Source organism: Halichoerus grypus, chromosome 9 (genome assembly GCF_964656455.1).
Source record: "Halichoerus grypus chromosome 9, mHalGry1.hap1.1, whole genome shotgun sequence".
Classification (NCBI taxonomy): Eukaryota; Metazoa; Chordata; class Mammalia; order Carnivora; family Phocidae; genus Halichoerus; species Halichoerus grypus.
In genome coordinates, this window is record NC_135720.1 from 134,279,031 (window position 1) to 134,288,986 (window position 9,956).

Here is a 9,956-nt window from a genome sequence, read left to right on the forward strand (position 1 = left end):
AGGGAAGGAAAAATTCTTCCTCTACCCTTCAAACTCTTCCAGGTGGACTAAGAATTTGATTTACCTGAGACAGGTTAACAGTAGAAAAATCAAATTTTTACTACATACGTATGGAGGCCCAGTATTAAAATTGAGACCTAAAGAAATTACAAAGGCAAGCAGTTGTTGTTATACCTTTTAGACAAAGAAGATAAATTTGTGAGGAATTGACAGGATAAAGAAAACAAATGTTTAGGAGCTTTATTCAGTAAGGAATTCTAAGCAGAATTTGAGTTGAGGTAGTAGATTAGGAAAAAAACAACAAGGCTTGTTTCTACACCTTTCTCTGCTTTCAAGTTCCCAACTCTGGTGGTAAAGATATCTTTTTACTTCTGCTTTTTTTTTGAAACAACACAACACAAATTGTTGGTTTTATTGGTATTACAATGTAGTTTTAATACAAGCTAAACATAAACACAATTGTTAGATATTCAGTCACTTATCCTGTGAAACAAAATGCCAAGATCAACCTTGAAGGACTTATAAAAATGAAAATGTATAAAGCATCTTCTTCAATTAGCTCTAAGGACAACATATACGAATGCAAAAATGTGAAAGTGTCAATAATAACATCAAATGTTGAGCTGTTGACTGAGGAGTAAAAAACGATTCTACTTTTAAAATTAAATAGCTTCAGGTAAAAGCATGCAATTTCCCACACCCACTATCTTTGTATTCTGCACAGAGTTCCAAGGCAAAGATTGCTTCTGGCTTTCTGAACCACCAGACAGGATGATGACCTGTGTGGCTGACTTATCACAGGCCTTTTAGTCTTCTTTCCTGATAAGTCCTTAGCTACTTTGGAAGGAGGCATATGAATGGGTTTCCATGGAATTGGATTATAAAAGGCTGGTTCTGGATAAGAATTTCCACTGTAAAAATCTGTAAGTTTTCCATTGGCGAGGTTTATTTTTTGCATTTTCCAACCATTTCTTAAACCTTCTCTCTACTATTTCCTTTTTTTCCTGTAATTCAGCTTGCCGTTGTTTTTCTTTTTCCTTTTCTTTCTTCTTCTTTTCACATTCTTCAGCATTTTTCTTCTTTATCCATTATTGGTATTTTTCTTTTGCCTTTTCTTGCAAATGTTCTTTCTCCAATTCTTTTGCTGCTTTCCCCTCCATTTCCTTATTAATTTTTTGTTCCCTTTCTTTTCTTTTCTGTTCATTCTTTTTCTGAACGCATCCTTGTGCTTTTCTTCAGCAATAACCTTTCTTTTTTCACGTTCTTCCATTTCTTTTCTTTTTTCTAGCTGTTGATTTAATTCCTCCGGAGCTTTCTGTTGCAGACGGTCACGTTCTTCTTTTTCTTTGCCAACAAACCACACTTCCCATGGTGTCAGGCGACTTTCTGGTAGGTGCACTTGTTTCTGTTCTTCTTGGTTATCTTCTGATTCAGCCACACTGGCACACCCTTGTAACTCCACTCCTCTCAGGCTCCCCACCTTAGCCTGTGAATCATGAGCACCTTCCTCCACGTCTTCCTCATCCTCCCCGTCGCCATTGTCCTAGTCAAACGGGAAGCTCTGGTGGCCAAGGGGAGACAACAGCGACATGGTGGAATTGCTGCAGCTCAGCGGCGGTGACGGGCTCCAGCCCCTGCCCCCGGGCGCCCGCCATGAGGACAGAGAAGGAGCCGGAGGAGGGCAGAGACCTGGACCTGCGTCGGCGGAGGACTGAGCATCGGAAGGTGGCAAATCAGCCCCCCACTGCCAGGCCGCCCAAATAGGGCAAGTTAAAACTGGGGGAGGGGTGGCGGGGACCTGCCTATCTTTTTACTTCTTAGTACAGGGAGGGTATCATATGGGAGATTTGTTTCCTGTTTTCAATGGGACAGAGGAGAGACTGAGTGTCCTTCTTGCATCACTATGTCTTAAGCAACTTTTATTTGAAATAATAAATATGCCAAAGTGGCACATTTGGGGGCAGCCTGCCCTTGACCCCTACAGTATCAAATATATTTCATCTAAAAAAAAAAAAGCAGTCAAAATAGACAACCCTCCCTTGATCCCATCTTCTGTGTCAGCCAACTCTTCTCTCCATATCTCCCTTCAGATCCAAAGTTGTTCAGAGCTGCCCCCATTTCCTCACTTCTCCTTTACTTTTAAGATTACTTTTGGGGCACCTGGGTGGCTCAGTCAGTTAAGCATCTGACTTTGGCTCAGGTCATGATCTCAGGATCCTGGGATGGAGTCCCCCCATCAGGCTCCCTGCTCAGTGGGGAGTCTGCTTGTCCCTCTCCCTCTGCCCCTCCCCCAACTTGTGCTTGCGCACTGTCTCTCTCTCTCTCTCTCAGCTAAATAAATAAAATCTTAAAAAAGAATACTTTTACATTTTTAATTAAAATAATACATGTACATAGTTTTAAAAATTCAAATATTAGCAAGTATATTGAAAACATAATCTTCTGCACTACTCTCTATACTCAAGTCTGCTAAGAAAGGGCAAATATTTTCCATTCTTTTTATTTTTTCTTTGGATATTGAGATTCATATTTCTAAATAATATTCTTAAACTTTGTCAAACTGGACCCAACACAGAATCTTCTGCACACTGAATGTTTGGTCCAATGTTACATGTGTGAGAGATACCCATGTAGTTCAACCACTTTCATTCCAGCTGTGATGTGTAAACATTCTGTTCAATAAATATACCACAAGTTTATTTGTTTTTTTAAAAGATTTTATTTATTTATTTGACAGAGAGAGACACAGCAAGAGAAGGAACACGAGCAGAGGGAGTGGGAGAGGGAGAAGCAGGCTTCCCGCTGAGCAGGGAGCCCGATGCGGGGCTCGATCCCAGGACCCTGGGATCATGACCTGAGCCGAAGGCAGACGCTTAACAACTGAGCCACCCAGGTGCCCTAATATACCACAAGTTTATATACCATTTCTTTTGAGATTGATCATCTGAACGGTTTCTGGGTTTTTACTCTTATGGACAATGTTACCATGTACATTCTTACACATATCTCTGGGTGTATGGGCAAGATTTTCATCACATTCCTAAATATGGAACAGGAGGATCATGGGATAGGCAACTTCATTTTTTATATTCTTTATGAAGCAGAATTCTTAATATTCAATTGACATTAAAGTACTCAAATTTATAAATCGTAACTTTTATGATTTGTGCTTTCTTTGTGTATTGTTCGAGAAGTTGTTTCTTATTCTAAATTCATGGAAACGTTCTTCCACATTCTCTTCTCGAAGTTTTTAGTTTCCCCTTTCACATTTAAGTCCCTAAACCATCTGTGATTTATTTTGGAGTGTTGTGTGCCCATTTCCTCTTCAAATACTCTGATCTGGCTTCCATTTCCATCACTTACCTGACAAGTGCTTTAGGGAAGGTAACCAATGGCTTCCATATTGCTTAATCCAATTTTCCTCTGCAGGTCTTATCTTACTTAGCAATCACTCAGTAGCATTTGACCCAGTGGATTACTCCCTCCTTGAAAGATCTTCTTATCTTGGCTTCCATGATACCACATTCTCCTCATTTTTCTGGAACATATCAGCTCCTGCACAGTCACTTTTGCATACATCCATTTCCTTCTTGACCTCTAAATGTTGGCATCCTCCTGGGACCAGTTCCTGGCTTTTGTCTCTTTCTTTTTTCTTTTTTTTGAAACAAAATCCGTTTATATTTCTGTAAGAGTCTAGGACAAAAATGTGAACTATTCTTAACAGAAGTAACAGTAAGATGGGGGAGGCAGCAGAGGCCTTTAGATCCTGCAGCAACACAAATGACAAAGTCTTGATAATGGCCCAAGAGAAAGAAAAACGAGTTCTAAGAATGCTCACGGTATTTCACAAGGAGTCCTAGAAAAAAGGTGGAGTATTATTCATTGGAATTTTTCCCCATTGTTCTCTCTCATTAAAACTGGCCCTGTTTTGTCTCCCTCTGAGACAGTTTGAACTGTAGATTCTGGTGTCCTTTGAACTTTGTTCTTTGATAAAAGTTGGGCAAAAAACACATGCCACACACAACTGTGGACCTGGGATGTGAGACTCATGATAGTTCTGGAGAAAGCTTCCTGCCCCATGCTGGAAAAGGAAGACAACTGTTCAAACTGACGAGGAGGCAAAATATTGCCATGGTTAGTCATTAATATTTACTAAGAGGCATCAATGAACTGCAAGCTTCTTCGATTCAAGGAATATTTCGAAAGATCCTGTTTCCCATTCCCATCAGACTGACAGGGCCGAAGGACATGGCTCCCAGGATTGGTGCCCATCAGGACACTTCACCAATATGGTTTCTGGAAAAAAGGCAGTTTTTCTGAATGTTTTTCCTCAAATGATAGGGCTTTTGACTGGGTTAAAAGTAAACATATGACAATTAGGGAGAATATGGTGGAATTTCGTTTTCTTCACTCTAGATTTCTCTCTATGATTTTTTTCTTCTTGCAAATGTCTAACTATAAATCGAGGCATTTATGATTCACAGTTCTCTTTGATTTGAACACTTTTTTTTTTTAAGGTTTTTATTTATTTGACAGAACAATAGAGAGAGAGCACAAGCAGGGGGAGCAGCAGAGGAAGAGGAAGAAGCAGGCTCTCCGCTGAGCAAGGAGCCCGACGCGGGGCTCGATCCCAGGACCCCGAGATCATGACCTGAGCTGAAGGCAGCCGCTTAACCAACTGAGCCACCCAGGTGCCCCATGATTTGAACACTTTTATAAAGGGGATAGTTTTTTTAAATTTAAATTCAATTAATTAACATTTAATGTATTATTAGTTTCAGAGGTAGCAGTCAGTGATTCATCAATCTTATATAACACCCAGTGCTCATTACATCACATGCCCTCTGTAATGCCCATCACCTAGTTACCCCACCTTCTCTCTCCTCCAGCAACCCTCAGTTTGTTTCTTATGATTAAGAGTCTCTTATGGTTTGTCTCCCTCTCTGATTTCATCTTGTTCTATTTTTTCCTCTCTTCCCCTATGATCCTCTGTTTTGTTTCTTAAATTCTACATATCAGTGAGATCATATGATAATTGTCTTTCTCTGATTGGCTTATTTCACTTAGCATAATACCCTCTAGTTCCATCCACATCCTTGCAAATGGCAAGATTTTTTTTTTGATGGCTGAGTAGTATTCTATTGTGTGTGTGTGTGTGTGTGTCTGTGTGTGTGTCTGTATATACCACATCTTCTTTATCCATTCATCTGTCAATGGACATCGGGGCTCTTTCCATAGTTTGGCTATTGTGGACATTGCTGCTATAAATATTGGGGTGCACGTGCCCCTTTGGATCACTGCATTTGTATCTTTGGGGTAAATACCCAGTAGTGCAATTGCTGGGTCGCAGGGTAGTTCTATTTTTAACTTTTTGAGGAACCTCCATACTGTTTTCCAGAGTGGTTGCACCAGCTTGCATTCCCACCAACAGTGTAGGAGGGTTCCCCTTTCTCCGCATCCTCACCAACATCTGTCATTTCTGACATGTTAATTTCAGCAATTCTGACTGGTGTGAGGTGGTATCTCATTGAGGTTTTGATTTGGATTTCCCTGATGCCGAGTGATGTTGAGCATTTTTTTCATGTGTCTGTTGGCCATTTGGATGTCTTCTTTGGAGAAATGTCTGTTCATGTGTTCTGCCCATTTCTTGATTGGATTATTTGTTCTTTGAGTGTTGAGTTTGATAAGTTCTTTATAGATTTTCAATACCAGCCCTTTATCTGATAAGACATTTGCAAATATCTTCTCCCATTCTGTTGGTTGTCTTTTGGTTTTGTCGACTGTTTCCTTTGCTGTGCAAAAGTTTTCTATCTTGATGAAGTCCCAATAGTTGATTTTCACCTTTGTTTCCCTTGCCTTTGTCTCTTTCTATCCTGTTTTTTCTATGTGGTCTCATCTACTCTCCGGGCTTTATGCTAATGATCCCTAAAATTTCTACATCTTCCTCCTGAGCTCCAACCTTATATCCCCATTTGGATATCTCCCCAACATTCCAAATTATTATGCCTAAAACTGAACATTTGGTCTTCTTTTCCTCATCCTGCCTTCCCCAATTCAATAAATGTCACCTATCTACCCTGTCATATGCCAACGCTCTGGGGGGTCATTCTCAATCCTTCCTCCTTTAACCCTGACATCCAAGATATCAGCAACTTTTACTGAATCTCACTCAGAGTACATCTGGAATCTATTTACTTCTCTCCATCATCACTATTAAGCAGTCATTGTCACCTGATGACTATAATGGCCCCCTAATAATTCTCTCTGCTCTAACTCTTACTCATTTCATTTTTTCTTTCTCTAAGTGGAAGCCAGACTGGTCTTACAAAAAATGTAATTAGATCCATGTCAATCCTCTGTACAAAACTTTCAACATTTATTGCCTTTAGGATGAAATCCCAAACCCTGGACATGACCTACTGGGTACTTGGCATGAAATGGCCCCAGCCTCTTTCTATAGTCCAGTATACCTTAGAGTCAGCCTGGAATACTCTTCTCCAGGTTTTTTGTTTGTTTGTTTCTTCCCTTGAGCCTCAGGTTAAGTGTCAGTTTGAGACATCTCCTCCCATTGTATGATCTCTCACTAACTTGTACTTTCCTTTATATCATCTAATACAGTTGGTGATTAGAGGTTGGTTTGAGCATCAACTCATTATCTGTATCCCCAAGAGACCCCGAGTTCCTGGGAGCAGGGATCATGTCTGTATTATTGTTGTTGGTGTTATTATTCCCCCCAGTACAGCCCAGGCCAAGCCAATGCCTTGCCCATATTAGGAACCCAATAAGCCCATGTTAAATGCTGAGGCACATGGAGGAGATCATCATCCTCCTAGAAACAGGGTCAGAACCCAGAGATCCTGAGTCATATCTACAGGGAACCTCACTGAGAAGGCTGCATAGTCTTGTGGGGTTCCCAGTAGATGTGACAGGATCTCTGGGCTCGGATCCTGTTTCTAGGAGGATGATGTTGGGGGATTCACTCTTCATGTCTCTGGGACTCATTTTCATTATCTGGAAGCTTCCACTCTTGTCCATTACAACCCCCTCCCCACCCCACGACTCCCATCAGAATCCCTTTTAAGGCTAAAATTTCATTCTAAGGGGAAAGTAGCAGAGGGGAATAAAAGTTCTCCCCACAAAGCCTGCCCAACTATACAGGCTGCAAAGGCTGATTATTATTTTTATTTTAAAGCAGAAATGTAATTACTATATCAGTACTTAATTGTATTGAAGACCATGAGTAGCGCATAATCCCTTCACCTAAGATTATTCTTTTTTTTTTTTTTTAAAGACTTTATTTATTTATTTGACAGAGAGAGACACAGCGAGAAAGGGAGCACAAGCAGGGGGAGTGGGAGAGGGAGAAGAAGGCTTCCCGCGGAGCAGGGAGCCCGATGTGGGGCTCGATGTGGGGCTCGATGTGGGGCTCGATATGGGGCTCGATCCCAGGACTGTGGGATCATGACCTGAGCCAAAGGCAGATGCTTAACGACTGAGCCACCCAGGCATCCCCACCTAAGATTATTCTTATAGATGATTTGAACACAGTAACGGCAAGGTTATTACTATTCCAGCATGGCTGTGGTGTTATTGCCCCCTGGTGGTGATGTTAATTACATAGCCCTGCATGTTGGAAGACGCTGCTAAGAGGGGTCCACAGATATTCCTGGAGACTGTGGCATTGAGTTCTCTCCAAGTTAAACTAGAGACAAAAGCATCAGAGTATGTTCTTGATAAAAATGTATCTGTTGGCTCCACCTGGACCTCTTCCTTAGGGGCTACCTTTTGCTCCCCTTCACCTAAAAGACAGTTTGTCCCCTCTTAGGGAGACAACCACCAGAGCCATGAAGCCATTTGGTATCAAAGAACAACTGGTTCGGGACCCCCATTTTAGAGAACATCTGTGCAATATTCAGTCTGGTAGGAAGTAGCTTCTCCATGGGACTTAGACATTCAGGAACAAAAATTTTTCAAATGTATAAAATAATAGCACTGCTAACCATCAGATATGAAGTTACATGTATTAATTGCATATAATAATTACATGCTAATGCAGTGTCACCCATATACGTTTTCATGTCTCCATGCATTTTCACTCTCCAAATCAGAAACTTACTCATGAAACACAATTCAACCACTCACAACTATACAGCTTTGTTCTAACCTGAGTCACATCTACTGGGAACCTCACTGAGAAGGCTGCATAGTCTTGTGGGGTTCCCAGTAGATGTGACAGGATCTCTGGGCTCACAAAGTAGAGGAGACAAAGTAGGGGAGCGGTGCGTATGGGGAACAATGTTTCTAATTGATAGAAAATGCTTTGGCAGAGTTGAAATGTGTGTTTGTGTGTGTGTGTGTGTGTGTGTGTACACACTAGTCTTTGCTATATCTTCTTTCCAACAGAGAGAGCATTTCCCAAAAGCTGAAGATGGCTGCATTTATCTTTAATGGAAACAATTCAATAAGAAATAACAAGCTGTTCAAAAAGCAGAACCAGCAGTGGAAACACAGATTCTCCTGATATCTGCTTTCCCTTTTTTTTTCTCCATAGCCCTGGATTTAGAATCAGACAGCTCTGGGTCTGAATCTCCACTCCTCCCTTACTAGCTGTGTTACTTTTGGCAAGTTACTTAAGACTTCTAAACTTTAGGATCTTCTCTTTATCTACAGGATGGGTATAATAATACCCACCTCGTATGCTTGTTGTGAAGATCTAATGTGATATTATATGTAAAATACTGTGCAAAATGTCAGGCTTAAGCATTCAAGAAATGGTAGCTGTTATTGTTACTATAATTATTCCTAAGGTTATTCAAAACCTTCTGAATGGTCTTGAGGAAGAAAAATAATATAAAGCCAATCAAAACTAATTGTTTATATCCAGGAACAATATTCAGTCACTTACAAGAGATTATGAGTAACAAATAATATCTTTCCTATGCTTATTCCCTTCTCTCTTGGTGGGGAAGGCAGAAGTCTATAATGGCCCTTAAAATCCCAGGACCCTGGCAGATAACCCCCATATAATCCCTTCTCTTGATTGTGGTGGGCCCTGTCATTATGATGGGATGTCGCAGTCATGATTGGGTTACATACTATGGCAAAGGTGAATGCATTTGTAGATATAATTAAGGTTTCACATTAGTTGATTTTGAGTTAATCAGAAGGGAAAGTATCCCGGGTGGGCATGACCAAATCAGATGAGCCCTTTATAGAAGAAGCAACAGCGTCTTTTCTGTTAACCTTGAAGAAGCAAGCTGAAATGAGTCCCACAGCTGTCGGGAAATAAATTCTGCCAATAACCACATGAGCTTGGAAGAGGATCCTGAGTCCCAGGTGAGACCCAGCCAATACCTTGTTTGCACTTATGGGATCCTTAAAAGAAGACCTAGATAAGCTATGCATGGACTTCTGACCCATCGAGAGGGTGAGATATTAAGTGTGTGTGGTTTAAAACCACTAAATTTGTGGAGATTTGTTACAGAGCTATGGAAAACTAATACACTTTCCAATTACTATTACTAGTAATTACTATTACTAATTACTTGCCCAAAATACTATCATGATACTACTGGTGTTTTAATTTCCCAAAGAACTGGGAAAAGGAACCAGATGTCAAGACTCTTTCTTTCAGTTCTTTGGTTGCTTCTTTGACTCAGGGATTATTTAGAAGAATGTCATTTGGTTTCCAAATATCTGGGGGTTTATCCAGAGAGCATGTTACTGGTTTTTCCCATATGCTCCCAGCATATTTCCATTCCTCCCCTCCTAGCCTTTGTGCTATAATTGCTGTCATACACGGAACATTCACATACATTATAAACCCCACACTGCATGCTCTTATTTTTGTTTAAACAATCAATGATCTCAAAAAGATTTAAATAGTAATAAAATCTCATCTACTTATGCATATAGTTACCATTTTCAGTGCTTTCCACTATTTTGTGTAGATCCAT

The 9,956-nt window shown here is 40.5% G+C and overlaps 1 pseudogene; it reads right to left on the reverse strand.

The window, feature by feature from the left end:
* Positions 1–664: 664 nt before the first annotated feature.
* LOC118530225 (coiled-coil domain-containing protein 34 pseudogene) lies at positions 665–7,035 on the reverse strand (annotated as a pseudogene).
* Positions 7,036–9,956: the final 2,921 nt, after the last annotated feature.